Raw genomic sequence first — 17984 nt, forward strand, 5'->3', positions numbered from 1 at the left:
AAATCCACTCACTCATCATTTCCTGCAACACTACAATATTCCAATCTTAAAATATCTAGTTATTTTAAATAGTCTAAAATAATACTGTTAATATGGCTGACATGTAGTGTAATTTCTTTATTTTTCTCTTTAGATTAATCAATTGCTTTTTTTTAAAATGTTGTGTTACACAGCCATAATTACCTCATGCTTGTTGCTACTGTTCATCTTTCATTTTCAAAGTGGTCCAGTGACATCATGGGGTGATGTTTTGACTCGTGCCTAACTGTATTTAAGTCAGGCAGAGTTATATGAAGTCACTAGTTTTAATCTCTACTCCCAAAGTCATTGAAGTCGAGTGGAAGGACAAAAAATCAGGATGACTAGCAAAGGCCTGGGATTTACTAGATGACCTTGGTGTTTTGAATATCTGACCAAATTTCAAGTACTCCACAGAGCCTGCTTCAACTGCCTTTCTGATCACTGAAAAAAAAAAAGTATTTTCATCTGCCCATTGCCCCAAAGAAAGTCTTCACTTGATCAGGACAGATATCCCCCTAACTCATGAAAGGGTTTGAGACCCATCAGTTACTCTCAACATGGTTTGCCCATCTGCTGATATGGTTTACTAAGGTGTGACCACTAAGTTTGTTTTACCTTCTTGAAGCCACAGGTGAGAAAGTTGGTGAAGTGGATTCCAAGGGCTGGGCAAGCCCTCACACATTCTATCCACCCCAATTGCCTCAAATATTAAATGTTAAACTCCAATAATAGAGTTTTCTAGTTCTACCACTTGAATAAGTTAAGTAAATTTATTAAGTAAATTGTCAATCATGAGAGTAAAGAAAGATCATAGAATTGTAGATTGAGAAGAAAAACAAAGTTATAGGACAAACAGTCCAACCCATTCATTTTCTAAATGGGAATTCATAATTCAAAGAACTTAAGCGACTTTTTCACAGTTATTGAGGAGGGAAATGGAATATTATTACATTTGCCAATGTAAAAGCATATTGAAGAAGTCTCAGTATTGTTCCTGATAGAAGAATTGAATGGTGTATCTATGTGTGTGAGAGTGTGTATGTTCATTTCATTTGTTTGATATTTGTAGACTGGATAAATATGTCACCAAGATTTTTGTCCACATACCGTCTATAAGCAACTTATGTTACTACAATCATTTTAGATTCTTTTGTACTAAATATTTTTTTAAATCCTGCAGAAGCTAAAAGGATTGAATAGAATTATTAAGCAAGCTGTGATCAGCTACAGTTATAAACACTAACTGTAAAACAAATATTAATTTAAATGGGTCAAAGAAATATTAAATATTTAGGAACCTTGACACATGACAAATTAAAGGTGTGCAATGTATGTATATAAACCACATTTCTTTATTAATGAAGTAGAGGAAAGATTTGACTGCCACAAATTGTCTTTGCAAAACAACTGATAAGTGAATTTCTGAACAGAAAGCGCTATTCAAGTCTACTTTATTATTGTCTTGGGGATAATCCTGATGAATTACAAGAATATATGTCAAAAAATCTGGAACCATAAAGTGAAAGATATTTTAAAATGTTTAAACAAACATATCAGGCTCAGAAAAGATATGCCTACTCTAATATTAGAGTTTAGATAGTAATTGAAGAGATAGTGAAGACTTTTCTTATTGGAGGAATGCTATAATGCAATAAAATATTTAATGCAAATGGATACAAAAGGTGGAATGGGAATAGGGAAAGAATTATATTACCCTTCAACTTTTATTTTGATATTTCATTTAACCCATAATTTCAGTCATCTAGGCATCCTGTCATAGATATATAATACCCACACATACATATACACAAACATACAAAATATTATATATATATATACACATATATATATATACAAATATGCTTTTATGTATAGTACTCTCATCCCATTGAATTATAATCCCCCAGATATATTGTTGTTATTTACTCATTTTACAGTAGTGCCTGATTCTTTGTGACTTCACTTGGGCTTTTCTTGGCAAAGATACTGGAGTGGTTTGGCATTTCTTTTTCCAGTTTATTTGAAAGAAGAGGAAAACGGGGTTAAATGACTTGCTGAGAGTCACACTACTAGCAAATGCTTAAAGCCAGATTTGAATTTAGGATGTTTTTTCTTAATTCACTGTGCCACGTAGTTGCCAAATCCTTTATATAGGATCAATCTAAGACGTTCTACTTTTAGTTCTTTTAAATTCTTTAAAGTTACAATATTTTAATATTTTCAGAGTTGTATTATCAGGCTGTCCATCATTGGTCTTTTCTTCTTGTTATGTAGTTGGAATGTCTCTTTTTGCTAGTCCTATATCCTGGACTTTTGCCTTGTATTCTATATCTCTTAAAAGATAATTACTGTATGCTACAGTCTACTATCCCAGCATTTGTATATCCTCTTGATGCTTTTTTGAGTTGATTATAATTTCAGTTCTTTGAAGATCATGATGTTTCATGACTCACAACCACAGAGAGTTATCAATAGAATAATGTTGTTGAAGGCTACAGACTTAGCTCTTTGTGTTTCCATAAGGTCTGCCCAAGATATTTCTTCTTAATCCCATTCTCTTGATCATTCCTACTGTCTGCCTTCTGTTCTTGTTCACATGATGATCTGCACTGGGAAAAAAAGTATACAATTCAGCTGATTGGGTCTATTTTGCAGTAGACCTATGTAATCTAATAGATGCTATTTAATCTAAACTGGGCTCTCACTATTAGCAAAATGATCCTTTTATTCACCCTAATGGGTTGTCTGTCCCTCTGTACACCCTCTAGATCTTTCCTCTTCTCATTACTCCCACTTCCCCTATTGTCTCCCTTAAGGACTTCACTTTATACTTTTTTGAAAAAATAGAGGCCATATATTATGAACTCTTTCTTCTTCTTTGTGGGACATAATCCCCCATTTCTTCTTTCTTTTCTCACTTTTCTGAAGTGGCTCTTCTCACAAAGGCCAGCTCCTTTACTTTTACCCTTTTGCCCTCCACTATATAATGATTATGTTCCTGATACCACAAATAAGAAGCTTTCCACAACATTAAAAGACTATGATGTTATCCTATATAAAATTAGTGTGTTTCCTCATTTTTTCTTTGTCTTTGAAACAAGCAGGAATCTAGATATTTCATTCAACTGGAACTGCTGAACCAAAATTACCAATGACGTTTTATTTGGCAGAACTTTTTGGGCAATGACTTTCTTCCTTATGATCCTTTTTGTACTTTTTATAACATTTGACACTGTTGACTTCAGACATCTAAAACCTGGATCTGGAGTCTGGAGTCTGATCTCAGACAGACACATATTAGTTGTGTGATCCTGAACAAGTCATTTTACTTCCTGCTTCAGTTTCCTTATCTATAATTAAGGCTAATTATAGTGTATAACTCAGGGTTGTTGGGCAGATAAAATGAAATAGCATTTGTAAGACATTTCATAAACTTTAAAATCCCATGTAAATTCTAGATTTTTTTAATCATCATTATTATCATCCTTCCCTACTTGATATTCTTCTCTATTTTTAAAATAAATTTTATTTTGATAAAACTATTTCTCTTACCTTTTTGACTTGTTCTTCTGTTTCTCCTTTGTTGGGTCATTATCCATACTACACCCTTTCTCTCCCTTCATATGTGGCATTGACACAAGGTTACCAACTTCTATTCTCCTCTTTCTACATTATATTTCTTGGTGACTTCATCAGCTTCCAGGTCTCACATTTCCAGAAGATGATATTCAGATCTGTATATCTCATCTAATTTCTCTTCTAAGCTCCATTCTCGAATTACGGACTATTCAAAATTTCAATCTTAATGACTCATGGGCATCTGAAATTCAAGAAGTACTAAACATAATTCATCTTTGTTAACAAACACATAGTTCTGTCAATCCTATTTCCATTGAAAGTACATGTCAACCATTTTTACAGGTTTGGTATCATCCTTGACTTTTCACTCTTTCTCTCCCAGCATGATGAATCCATTGCCAATCTTTTTTGTATCTTTTTTTACATCTGTAATATTTCTCATATCCTTTGTTTTTTCTTCTACACACATATATAGCCATTACCCTGTTTTGTGCAACTGGGGATGTATGATGTCTCTGGGCACTAACATTCCTTACAAAAGTAATTACAAAAGAAGTAAAAATAAAATATCTCCATTAATCCTGATAATTGAGGACAGAGCCTTTAATTGTCCAGTTCTTTTCTCTTCAATACCACTCTGCCAACAAAGTAGAAAATGTAATACTATGTCAGAAGGAAATTCTCATAGACCAATGGAAATTCCAATAAAATTTTTAATGAAACACACGCCAGTAGTCTGGATCTCATATTTCAAGGTGGTAATAAAACATATTAATAGTTCCTTGGGCCTAATAAATTCTAAGAATGACCTCCCAATCCTTTTAAATGAAAACCAGCCCCATCTACACAAAACAGGTACTCATCCTATCATGCCTTATGGATTTCTTTTCAGTATATTCACCTACATTTCATTGCAGTTCTGTTTTTATTTCTGTTTTTATTTTTGTGTGGGTAGCTTGTGGTACAATGGATAGACTGTCAGTCCTGGAGAAAGGAAGACTCATTTCCCCAGGTTTAAATCTGGCCTCAGACACTTACTATATAATCCTGGGTAAATCACTTTAAACTTGTTTCTTTCAATTTTCTCATCTGTAAAATGAGCTAGAGAAGGACATAGCAAACTGCTCCAACACCTTTGCTAAGAAAACCCTAAATAGGGTCACAAAGAGTCAAACATGGCTGAAACATGTTTCAAAAAAACAAACAAAAAAACTCAACTGAATAGCTACTCTCTGTCTTTCTGTGTGTGCTTTTTCTCTCTTATGTATGTATATATGTATATATATACATATATATGCATGTATATACATACATATATACATACATTCATATGTATACATATATATATATATACATACACACATATATATATATATATATTTATATGGTATGTGTATATATATATTTATATGGTATGTGTATATACATAAATAAATGATGTTTTGGTGCTACTTTGCTTACTCTGCTACATTGATATTCTTATACGTCTTTGAATTCTGTCTAGTCACCATTTCTTATGGTATTAATATGATAACACCTCAACAATATTCATTCATGCACCATTACATGTTTGATTATTACTCAACTGGATATTTTGTTTCTAGCTTTTTTTACAGTAATAAATGATATTATTAGAGAAACTTTTGTGCAGATAGTTTCTTTTTATTCTTTGTATCATCACCTTACAATTGGTTTTCTTCTGCTAAAGGGATCTTTGAGGAAAAAGATGAGATTTTCTGTAAATCTTATTATATAATTTCATTTCTCTTTTCATAAATCTATGAATTCCTAGTTCCCATAGTAGTATTATCATGTGCTGATTTTTGTTTATTTCTTTTCAATTAATGGCATTTGTTTTTCCTTCTTTCCTTTTTTATTTCAGTGGGGAAAAAAGCCTCATAAGAAATATGCAAAAATCAAGGAAATAAATCTCCCCAATGATGTGTAAAGATGGATGCTTTGTTCCAGACCTGTAGTTCATCATCTCTCTGATAGAAGATGGGCAATATTCTTCAGCATCAGTCTTATAGAATTATGTTTGGTCATTGTATTGATCAGAGTTCTTAAATCTTTCAAAAGTAGTTTCTCTTTATGGTATTATTATTGAATGTAATGCTTTTCCACTTCTGCTTACTCCTTCTCCATCAGTCTCCTCAGGGTTCTTATGGTGCAATGATGTCCTGTTCCATCCATGTATAAGAGCATCACATACTCTAAGTGGCACAGGGGACAGAGCACCAGCCCTGAAGTCAGGGACCTGAGTTCAAATGTGACTTTAGACACTTAACACTTCCTAGCTGTATGATTCTGGGCAAATCACAATCCCAACTACCTCAAGGAAAAAAAAAGAATATCACATACTATCTGTGTACCATATTTTGTTCAGTCATTCAATAGAGGGGCAAGCACTTAGTTTCCAATCATGTAACTATAAAAATATTTCTATCAACACTTTTTAATATAAGGGTACTTTCCCTTTTCTTCAAATCCATGGGGGGTATTGGCTTAGTTTTAGTATTTCTGTGTTAAAGGAAATGCACACATTAACTTTGGGGGCAGAATTCCTAAATGCTTTTCAGAATGACTGGATCAATTCATAACTCTTTCAAAAGTTAATTCATATGTCTATTTTCTGACACATCTTTTGACATGTCATTTCCTTTTTTCGGTCAATTTTGCCAGTTTTATAAGTGTGAGATTGAATTTTAGAGTTGCTTTAATTTGCATTTCTTTATTATGATGATTTGGAGAATTTTTTAAATCATTCTTTCTTTGAAAACTGCTTCTTATCCTCCAACCATTTATCAGTTGAAGAATGGCTTTTAATGTGATAAATTTAAACCAGTTCCTTACATATCATACAAATGAAACCTTAATAACAGAAACTTGCTGCTAAGAATTTTTTTATTAACTGTTCTCCTTTTAATCTTAGCTGTGTTCAACCTATACTCTCTTTTTAAAACTATTTTTCTAATTAATGAAAATCCATGTTCTTTTCTTTCCACAATTCCCTAACTGAAAAAGAAAAACAAAACCCTTGTAATAAATATGCATAGTTAAGGAGATAAAATTCCCTCACTGATGATATTCCAAAACACAATTTGTATCTTGAGTTCTTTACCTCTGAGTCAAAAGGTGGGTAGGGAAAGGGAAAAAAAATATTTGTTAAGTACCCACTTTGTTTCAAACACTGTGCTAAGCATTTAATCTCATTTAATCTGCACAATAGCCCTGGGAAGTAGATGCTATTATAGTTAACATTTTACAGTTGAGGAAACTGAGTCAGAAGGAAGTTAAATGACTTCACCATTGTCACACAGATGGAAAATATATGAGGACAGATTTGAATTCTTGTCTTTTTAAAGTCAAGTCCAGCATCCTATCCTATCACAAGCTATGTGTTTCATCATGAATTCTTAGAAATTGTAGCTATTCATTGCAATGATCAATGCTTCTTGCCCTCTCTTTATAAAGAAGAGGATTATAAGAGGGGATAAACATATGTGTTGTAGATTTGAAGAGATCTTCTCCTTTTCTACATTCTTTTTTCCTCTCTTACCTAAAGTCTAACATACTTTTATCATTTTTTTTCTTTTTAAATCACTCTTCATAACCATCCTCTGTAGTTAGTTTTGTTTGTGACTAGTTCCTCCCATAATCTACCATCATTCTTATCTCCCCCTCTCTTTTCTCCTTTACTTTCAATTTCCTTGCTGAGTGTATTCCTGCAACCAGCTCTGTGTGAACTTAAATTTTTCCCGCCCTTGACCAGTTCAGATAAAAGTGAGGTTCTAATATTGTATGCTCATGCAACCCTTTCCTCCTTGTTTGTTTAGGCTTCTACTTGCAAACCCCAATTCTAGTTGGACTTCTGTCCAAGCTGCAGTGAGGACCAAATAGAAACTACCTAACATACGTTTTAAATGGACCCATCCACATCATTTCTGGATTCTTCCCACATACCTTAGCTTTCTTAAGCAATGAATAAGAATGCAGGGAACAAATTATAAGAGTCAGCCAAAGCTGAGGCTTGGAAGGGCAAGACCAACTATAAGATAAAGGAGCAAGGGACTCAAAAGAAAAGGAGAATCTAAAATAGAAATAGTTCATTAAGGGGCCAAGATTTTTAAGAGAGGAAGGTGCAGCCAGTGATTGTTTGGTGGTAGAGGAAAGAATTAATTCCCTACAAATCTGGCCTTGGTACTTTGGAGGGAGGAGGAGAGAGAGATAAACAGCCAGCCAGAAAAGAACCACTGACCCATCTCTGCAGAGAGCTTATCACCCTCTTCTTTCTCCCTCTTCACCAGCAACCAGTAAATGGGGTCTATGGTCTCTCACTAACCAAAAATTCTGAAGTAGGTCTTACTAACTTTCATATGGCTTTGGAAAGTATAAGAGAATAAAGAAAGTCTTTGGGTAGGTGGGGAAAACAATGCAATTGAATAGTGTTAACAGTATTATGGGGATAAGGACAACATGATTGATTTGGAAATTGGGAAAGAGGGGCTAGCTATACCCCCCTTCACTCTTGTAACTAAGAAATGTTCATTGTTTGACCCTGCCTACAAGGTTAAAAATAGTGGTTCAGAATTCTTTGGATAATAATCTAGATGTCTTTAAAAGTTAGCTTGCTGATATAAAGATACTAGACCAAACTCTCAGGTGTCAACCTGCTTCCCTCAAGGATAACAAATTTCCTTGAGGTAAGAATAAGTGATTAGCAGGAGAACTGAACCTCTAAATTTAACTCAAAGGTAAAGAATCAAAAAAAATTTTTTTTTGCTTGAGCAATAGGATCAATTACAAACTTATAAAATCAACTTTTTCAGGGCTGTTGTTGCTTTCCTATAATATTGAATACTATGTTGTTATAGGACCTCAGAAATAGCTCAGGCTGAGATTTTGTATGATTTCAGAATATTAAGTGTGATATGATGTAAGGTATTGGATGAATAATATTTTAATCTGAAACATATAGATAGAAATAGATATAGATTTTTCTAATCTGAATTTGTGTCTTAGCAATATAATTGTAGGCTTGCCCATATTGGAGTTGTAGTAGACTGCTTCCACTGGGTTTAGCTTCTGAGAATCTGATCCTACAGAGCTGGAAAGCTGAAAACTGCAGGTCAGATGGACAGGAACACATCCTCACCTTTGGTGTGGGCGTTCTGCCCTGGTCATTCCACTATATGCAACATTCAGACTGGGTTCAGGGTATATCAGAAAATTCTCTCTTCATTGGGTGAGTCATTCAACTGCTGCTTGCCTCTCTCTATATGTGTTTCTCACTACATTCTAGGGCCTGAAAGTACTCTTTGGATTTACTTAATTTAACTGTTTAGAGAATAATCTAACTAATGGCCTAGAGATATTCTAAGAGGTCTATAAACTGGCTAATCTCTATTTGTTGATTGAGAAAGCCTAAGGTAAAGTAAGTCTCCTGGGTTATTCTAGCTTAATGGGCTATTTACCTCTAAACAAATCTCTTTGTGGGGATTTATATGATTTCTTATAAAATCATTAACTAAGGTGGATTGAATTTATAATTTAGATTCAGTTTATCTGAGGAATTTGGAAAAATGAACTCATATTGGCTCAAGTAAACAGTTGTAAACAGTAGCAGAACTGACCACCATAGAACATACCTGCAAACAGTTGTAAACCTTGTGAAATGACCATCATAAAATTCAGGTAAAAATGGAACAAGTTCATGTTACTTCCAAGCATTAAGCGAGATAGTCCACTGAATAAGGGGAAGGAGGGGTATCATAGATTCCTATGGTCAAGACTATATAAAGCCCTTCAATCTCTGTGGAAATTAACCTCTCTCCACTGGTAGAACTCCAGTGGAAAGATTTTTGCTTCTTGCAAGATTCTAAAATAAACACTCCTATTCTTCACTGGAGATATCTCTGAGTATTTGTAAATTAGATTAGTGTACCACACAATCTCAACACTGAAAGGCATTAAGGGGAATTTATCCCTGCTATCTCTGCTTCACTCACAGGCTTTTCCATAGATATAAACTGGCTTCCTGGACAAGGACTTATCCTATTGATAATCAAACCTGCTCTAGGGAAGTTGGCCACTGTGAGCTCAGTTGGTCACTTGAAGAAATCAAGGGTCATTAGGCAAATTCTTCATCTTCCCAGGAGGGATTATTTTATGCTGGAAGACTCTCATAAAACAATACGCATGGACAGGACCTTATTTAGTAACTACATTAGTAAATTCTATGAAAGAAGGTTCTATGCTCCTGGATAAACACCCTTGGCATAAGGTCCCTAAGATCTGTTTCCCTGTGTTGATCTGGTCTGGAAAAATGACTCACCGTGATTTATTGTTTCCTAGGTTCTCCCAATTAGGATTCAGTCTGGTGTGTTTTCTAGATCCTTGTGAAATAATTATGGGAGACAGATTGGCTATATTATCTTCTTGTCTGAAATCTTGGCCAGTTCTGTGCTAGTATTTAATTTTATGCTATTACCTTTGTCAGTTTCTTAGGTACAAGTATCTCAGAGTTCTGCAAAACAGCATCCATCATTTTTGTCTCTAAATTTACCTCTTGTCTTAGAACCATCCTTTTAATAATGCAGAATTGCAACTTTATAGATATACTTGATTTTCAATTCTTCCTAAACCCCTATATCTAACCATTTACTAAACACCTCTCAATTTTGCAATTGAAATTCTGCAATATAGCATTCATCCATCTTTTCACTTTATTTGTACACCTTCCACATAAATTCAGTCCCTAGTCACCTCTTACCCAGACTGTTGCAATTGTATCCTAATTGGTCTTCCTGTCTCCGGTCTCACCTTTTTCCAATTCACTTTACTAAGGGGAGTTGCTAGTGCTGACAAAATCATAGAAACTTTATGTATTCACATACCAAATACCTTTTGCAAAGTAGAGAGAAATAAAAAAGAATACAGATTAGTTTGGGAAACAAATCACAAAACTAAAACAGAGGAATGATCATTATACATACATATATAGAAATATAGAAATATCTATATGTCTATATATAGAGAGACATATAGATATAGATATATAAATATATCTATATATCTATGTAAATATATATATATATAAAATATATCTATATATCTATGTAAATATAGATATCTATATACATATACATATATATCTATATTTATATATCTATATATCTATATATAAGAGCTGTCATTGCCAAAAGCAAAACTACTAATAACTTCTTGACTTTCTTGGATGATAATTTTATCTTTCAAATAGAATAGGAACAATTATAAGGAAATTCTATTCTGAATTGGATTCTCATTAACAAAGAATCCTGGGGGAGAAGGCTGGAGAGAAAATGAAATTATCATTCCCTCTTAGATTTTGTGTAAAAGAAGAGAGGAAATCTAAGCATAGTCTAATATGTAGCCTAGATTTAGGATGAGTAGATTTCAAATGCAAAAGAAAAATAGGTAGAATCCATGGATTAACATTCTTCAAGGGAAATCAGTATAATTAGGATGGGGAAACTTTCCTTACTCTCATCAATACAATGACAAACACATTTACAGAAGACTGATGATTAACTAGGAGACTCACCTCCTGTCACCAAATGAGACACATTTTGGTAAATGACCAATGTTGTTTGACTGTGTATATTTGTTATGAAGATTTTAAAGAGTAGTGATAGAAGTGGGATGGAGAAAAAATTAAACAAAAGCCCTTAAAAATTTAAATTCTGAAGACACAAAAGTAAATAATTCTAATGAGAAAGAAAATGAATAGTATAAAAAGGCAGATATATCTGCATTAGGAATTCATTCAACTAACTTAAATTTTTTTAAGTGTTCAGAAGATGAAAGCAAGACCAGAAAACTCAGGATGAATATAACTTTATGTCATGGTATTAAAAAGTGTCAGGAATGTTAAAGCTCAAAATGAGTTTAATTTGGAAAAGAAAAGAGAAAGGATAGGTTGTTTTTCCCTTTAGCTATTTGGTATGGGGGAACAAGGATCAAAGAAAGGATAGAATGGATGCTTAGAATAGATGAAATGAGTGACCAGAAAAGATTTATGAAAAAAATCATGAAATAAATTAATATTGAATATATAGAAAAGGAATCTGTGTTTACAAAGGTGTTAGAAAAAAGCTTTTGAAAAAATAGATCATACAAGACAAAATTCCTTTACCTTTTTGACAGGCTGAATATATTGATAGATGAAGGAAATGCTGTAAAGTTTGCTGAGATTTTATCAAAAAATTTGATCATACAAAGTATATGCTGCACTTATATCTCCATATGAAATGTCTAAACAAATAGCTATATAACTTGAGGGGAAAGCATTGATAGATATTTCTGGAATTTTGTCTTTCTCTCTTCAAAAGAGACTACAATTCCTACTTTAAAGAGGAAAGGAGAATCACTAAGTTGGCCATTTTGTTCTTTGTTCTTCTTTGAGAGAAGGAGAACTCGAATTATATCTCTCTGCCCTCTCCCCCTTTTCTCCCCACCAATATGGCTGGTCTAGTAGTCTGTAAGTTTAGGATAAAACTGCTTTGTGGTTGCTATACCTTAGAGGGAGGAGGAAAGCCTATAGGTTACAAACACTAGCTTGGCTCCTTCCTGCCTAATTCATGTTACAGAAACAACCATTACAAATAACAATTACAGAGTAAGATCATCCATTTAAGCCAATAACCACAGAAATCAGGGAGTTTATTCATATTAGAATATTCTACAAAATACATGAGTAAATTAGCTATATAGATGGGAACTATATAGATAATACCAGTAAAAGAGGACTCAATCTCACAAAGGGATATATATTCCCTGAAATCTCTTCGGAGATCAGAAGGAAATCAGGTTCATGTTGAGGAATCAATTAGCTTCTCTCTACAAGTCTGTCTCTCTCTAGTCTTGGTATATCTTAGAGTCAGTCATGAAGAGCACCTACAGTCATAAGTGTCTTTTCTCTCAAAGAAATAAATATCTCTGCTCTCTCATCAACTACTTCGTTCACACAGTCACATACTTGTCTTGTCATAATTCTCCCAAACAATCTGGTATCCTGTAATACTAGAATTATGCAGTATAGGGCTACTCATCCCCCACCCAGATTGGTTGGGATTCATATTATAATAATGTTTCTTATACTATTCTTGTAGGAAAGATAAAGAAATATGACTTAGGCAATACTATATTTAACTAAGAGTTTTAATCAACTTAATGACCAGTGGCGTGCCCCAGGAAACTGTACTTGATTCTGTACTATTTAGCATTTTTAGCAAAATTTAGGATAAGTTCATAGGTGGTATGTTTATCAGACTTGCAGATGTCTCCTACTTGAGATGGATAGCTAACACACTGAATATCAATCAGAATTCTGAAAAGATCTTAATTGGCTAAAGCACTAGGCTTCAGCCTAATAAGATGAAAGTCGATAGGTCTAAAACTAAAATATTATATTTGTCTCCAAAAAATCAATTGGAGAAAGCATGGTTAGATCCAAAGTAGTTGTTCTGAAAAGATCTGGTTTTTTTGTTTTTTGTCTTTAATGTAGTGCAAACTCAATATGATTCAGCAGTGTGATCTGGCAGGCAAAAAAGCTGAAGTGAGCTTGAACCAATTGGGAGATGCTTAACTTTATGTAACAAGGTGGTGATAGATTGACCCTCACTGGCCTCTGTTTTTCTTTGCATTGTGCTCCATCTCCTAATTGAGAATTTTCATTGGCTAACCCAATGCTCGGAAAGCTTTCCTTTTCATCTCTGCTTCTTAGCATCCTTAATGTCAGGTAAAGTCCCACCTTCTTCAAGAAGCCTATCCTACTTCTCCTTGATCTTAATGCTTATCTTTGGATATCACTTCCAATACATAATGGATACATCTTTTTTGTTTTTATTTAGCTTATGTATTGCCTCTTACAATATCACTGCGAGTTCTTTGAGAGCTGTTTTCTACCATTCGTATCCCCATTGATAAAACTGACTGTCATTTAGCACTCAATAAATGACATTTGACTGATTGATAATCTTTCAGAACGTATCTATAGTATTAGCTTTGGCTTTAGGCAAACAGTGTGAAAATAACATTCATAACACTAGAGCACATCTGGGATGGTTTATGATCAGAGATTTTTATTATTCCAGATTTGGCTGAAGGAACTGGGTGTAGAGAGGGTTGAGAAAAGACATGTCAAATATTTGAATGGTGATCATTTGGGAAAGAGAATAGGCTTAAACTGTTTAGCTCCAGAATAGGAAGCAATGATTAGAACAGGGAGGTTTCCCAGATTACTCCTATTATACCTAGATCTAATTTTTAAAAAAAATTTCTTGGGTTTTCTAAATGCATTCTAACATGATTCCAAAATGGAAACATTTTAACTTTATTTATAATAATTTCCTTTTCTTATCCCTTTGCTATGTCAAACATTTCTAGAAGTATGCCAAACTACCATGGTGAAAATGAATGATCTTGCATTATTTTCTTTTTTAGTGAAGAAATTTCTAATGTTTTAGACTTCATATACCATTGGCTCTTAGAATACAATTAATTCTTTTTATTGAAGGAAAATGCTTCCATATTTTCCTTTTGTAGATTATGGAGGAAAACAAAAACATAAAATGGATATTGTATTTTGTCAAAGGATTTTTACATGAAATATTTTATATATGGTGTTATAATTTGCAATATTGTGAGCTTAATCAATTTGTAAATGGTGAATTTAGCATTCATCAGCAAATATGAATATTTCAACATTAAAAAAAACAAGAAAGGCTTTTTTTAGGAAACAACATTTTTTACAATTGACTATTTTTTATTATTGATAGATTTTACTAGTTATTTCCTCATACTGAGCCATCCTTACATCATAATATAAAGTTTAATTTGAACAAAACTAATAATTACAAATACATATTTTACTTCCAAGAAGCAGGATATCATAGAAAATAGAAAGCTGGACTCAAAACCAGGAATATCTCACTTCAAGTGTGCTCTCACACATACTTGAAAATAACAGTGGACATATTATTTAATCTCTCAGTGCTATAGGCTTTTCTAAAATTATGTATCACAGGGAAAATTATGTAGGGAGAAAATACTAAGAATAAAGTCATTTAGATTGTCTACCAAATTTCTTTGGTCTGACCATATTTAATTGTCTAACTCTTATATAATAACCAATGAGTTGACATGCTATTGGAGAAAATGAATTTCATTTATCTGAACATATAATTTTATGTAATCTTAACATGTAATGTGTATTAAGAATATATTAACGTTAATATAATCTCTCAACAGTTTGATTCTGAAAAACAAAACACAATCAAAAGAAAAAAGACATTAAATGGAAGTTCCTTCTTGGAGAAGTAAATTAAAAAACAAGTAGAGTTGTCATTTCTCATGCACACATAGAAAACAAGAAACACCCTTGCAAGGGTCATTTTATTCATGTGGCATATGTGGTACATATATTAAGCATTTGCAAAAAGAATCATGAAAGTATTCATAGTTTATTCACTAAGTTCTGTTACAAAATTGAAAAGGTAGAGAAATGTTTCAAAAAATTTGATGGCCTAGTGGATAGAGCACCAGCTCTGAAGCCAGGAGGACCTGAGTTCAAATCTGGTCTCAGACATTTAACACTTCCTAGCTGTGTGACCCTGGGCAAGTCACTTAACCCCAGCCTCAGGGGGGAAAAAAAAAGAACTTTAAAAAAATTTATTCAATATAAATATGCTTTTGATATTAGTGACTCCATTGCAAATGACAAAGATAAGTGAAATATTTAGGAAGAAGACTCAATGGGACAATAGACATGAGAGTATTTAAGAAAAATTAAAATTAAAAGAAAAGGGAAAAAACCAGCCTGACTGATGAATAAATTTAAAAGGTTGAAAACATGTGCAATGTATGGACTTCCCATCTCCACAAAGGAATGGATTGGGAGTGTCCGTTCATATTTCCTCATTCAAGTTAACTTTGAGCTTTATAGTTGTGTAATATTTATTTATTTAGTTAGTTAGTTATGGAGACAATCAGGGCTACTAAGTGGCTTGCCCAGGGTTACACAATTAATAAGTATCTGGGTGCAATTTGAACTCAAGTCCTCCTGACATCAGGGCTGGTGCTCTATGCATTGTATCATCTGACACCCATAATATTTACTTTAAAAATCACTATTTTATTTTTATTTATGAAATAAAACAAGCATTTCCATAATGTAGTAAAATAAAAAGATTACACATGAAACTACAAATCTATCATGTACAATTTACTATATTGTTAAATATGTAATAAAATTAGCATATCCATTTCTTTCTTTTTCTTTTTTCCCTCCCCAACCCCTCAACTTGCCCTAAAGATGATTACAATTAGACACAAATATGTAGGCATAATATAAAATCATTACATACATATTTCTATCCGTTAGTTCTTTCTCTGGATATAAATACCATCTTTATTCATAGATTCTTTGTAGTTAATTTGGATATTTATAATAGTCAAAATGACTTGGTTACTCAAAGTTGTTCTTAAGATAATGTTGTTGTTATTGTATACAATATTATCTTGATAATTCTCATTTTCTTTTTTTATGCAAATCTAGTTATGTTTTCCTAAAATCAACAAGTTCATAATTTCCTATAGCACAGTAGTATTCTATCATGAGCATTTGCCACAAGTTGTAAAGTCATTCCTCCATTGATGATCATCCCTGAAATTTCCAGTTCTTTGTCATCACAAAGAGAGCTCCTATAAATATTTTAGAACATATAGCTTCTTTTCCTTTTTCTCTAATAATTTTGGGAAACAGACCTGATAGTGATATTGCTGAGTCAAAGGGCACAAGCAAATTTAATAACTCTTGGGCATAATGCCAGATTACTTTCCAAAATAGTTAGGTCAGTTCTACCAAGAGTGAATTAATGTACCAATTTTTCCATATGTCTTCCAACATTTGTCACTTTTTCCTTCAATCATTTTAGCTAATCTGATAGGTGGAAAATGATATCTCAAGGTTGTTTTAGCTTGCATTTCCCTAATCAATACTGATCTAGAATTTTTTTCATGTAATTATAAATTGTTTTGATTTTTTCTTTAGAAAATTGCCTATTTGTTTTTTGATTATTTATCAATTGGGAATCACTCATATTCTTATAGATTTTATAAGAATATGAGTGATTTTTCCCATCATTGCTTTGTAATACTTTCTCTTTAACCTGGGAGTTTTGAAAACTTAGCTGTGACATTCTTCTAAAATTTCCTCCAGGAATCTTTTTCAAATGGTGAATGGCAACTTTTTTCTTCTATTCCTACCTTACCCTCTTGTCCTATAATTTCCTTAATAATTTCTTGTGATATTTATCAGGATTCTTTTTTATCATAACTTTTTGGCTGTCCAACAATTCTTATATTGTCTCTTCTCAATTCATTCTCCAGATCAGTTGTTTTTTCTAATGACGTTTCAGATTTTCTAGTATTTCTACTTTTATTAATTCTTCTTTTTTATGTCATTCTATTCCTGTTGGCCAATTCTAATTCTGAAAGAGTTACTTTCTTTCTTAAGATTTTGAACTCTTTTTCCTATTGGCTACCTTTCTTTTTATAATTCTCTTGGATTATTTTTATATTTTTCCTCAAACTTTTTATTTGATTTTTGAAATCCTTCTTTTTTCTCTCTCCTCACTATCTTCCTCTGAATATGAACTCAGATATTCTTTTACAATATAATAATTATGTATGGTTGGATTCTTTCTCCTTTGCTTACCCATTTTTATTTTGTTTTATTTTACTTTTAGCAGCTTATCATCCTGAGTTATGGATAATAGTGCCTCAGGCCTCACGTCTCTTTATTGTTATTTTCTGAATTCTGTCTGGGAACCTCGACTTCAGACACTCCTGTTCTCTCCTAAGCCACTTAGATCCCCAGACATGCTGTCCTAAAAATATTCTTGCTCACACAGTAAGTGTGTATTTGTTCCTCCTTACTCACAACAGCAGCCTAGGATCTCATCTGGTCAGTACTGCTAGTACTGGTGTCTGGAAATTGTGGGGAGGCCCCATTCATCTGTTTGATTCCTACCCTGTTGGTTAGATGAAAGTTTGTAAGGTAAAAGTTCCCGAGGCCATGAGGTGAAAGTTCTTGTGATGTGAAAGTTCTTGAAGCCTACAACTGATTAGTCCCCAAAGGCAGTTTGTGTGTTGATTCAATATAGCTTGATCAATAACCTCAGCCCTTGGAGCTGCTTTCTTTTTTGAGGTCCATTCAAGTTATCTTAGGAGGACAATTGCTTTATCCTTTATCCTCCACATTCATTTTGAACTGTTCTGTTTGTGAAAAAATTTGGAGAGTTTGGCATTTTCTAATCTACTCCATTTTTGAGAATGAAAGA

At 33.1% G+C, this 17984-nt stretch overlaps 1 long non-coding RNA gene across 1 annotated transcript; it reads right to left on the reverse strand.

Annotated features, from left to right (window-relative positions):
• Window positions 1-2023: 2023 nt before the first annotated feature.
• On the reverse strand, window positions 2024-9907 carry LOC141559489 (uncharacterized). Its single transcript, XR_012487436.1, has 3 exons — window positions 8756-9907; window positions 3574-3841; window positions 2024-2630 (listed from the first exon to the last, which is right to left on the reverse strand). It is a non-coding gene; the product is annotated as an uncharacterized LOC141559489 (long non-coding RNA).
• Between the last annotated feature and the right edge of the window lie 8077 nt (window positions 9908-17984).

Source organism: Sminthopsis crassicaudata, chromosome 3 (assembly GCF_048593235.1).
Source record: "Sminthopsis crassicaudata isolate SCR6 chromosome 3, ASM4859323v1, whole genome shotgun sequence".
NCBI lineage: Eukaryota > Metazoa > Chordata > Mammalia > Dasyuromorphia > Dasyuridae > Sminthopsis > Sminthopsis crassicaudata.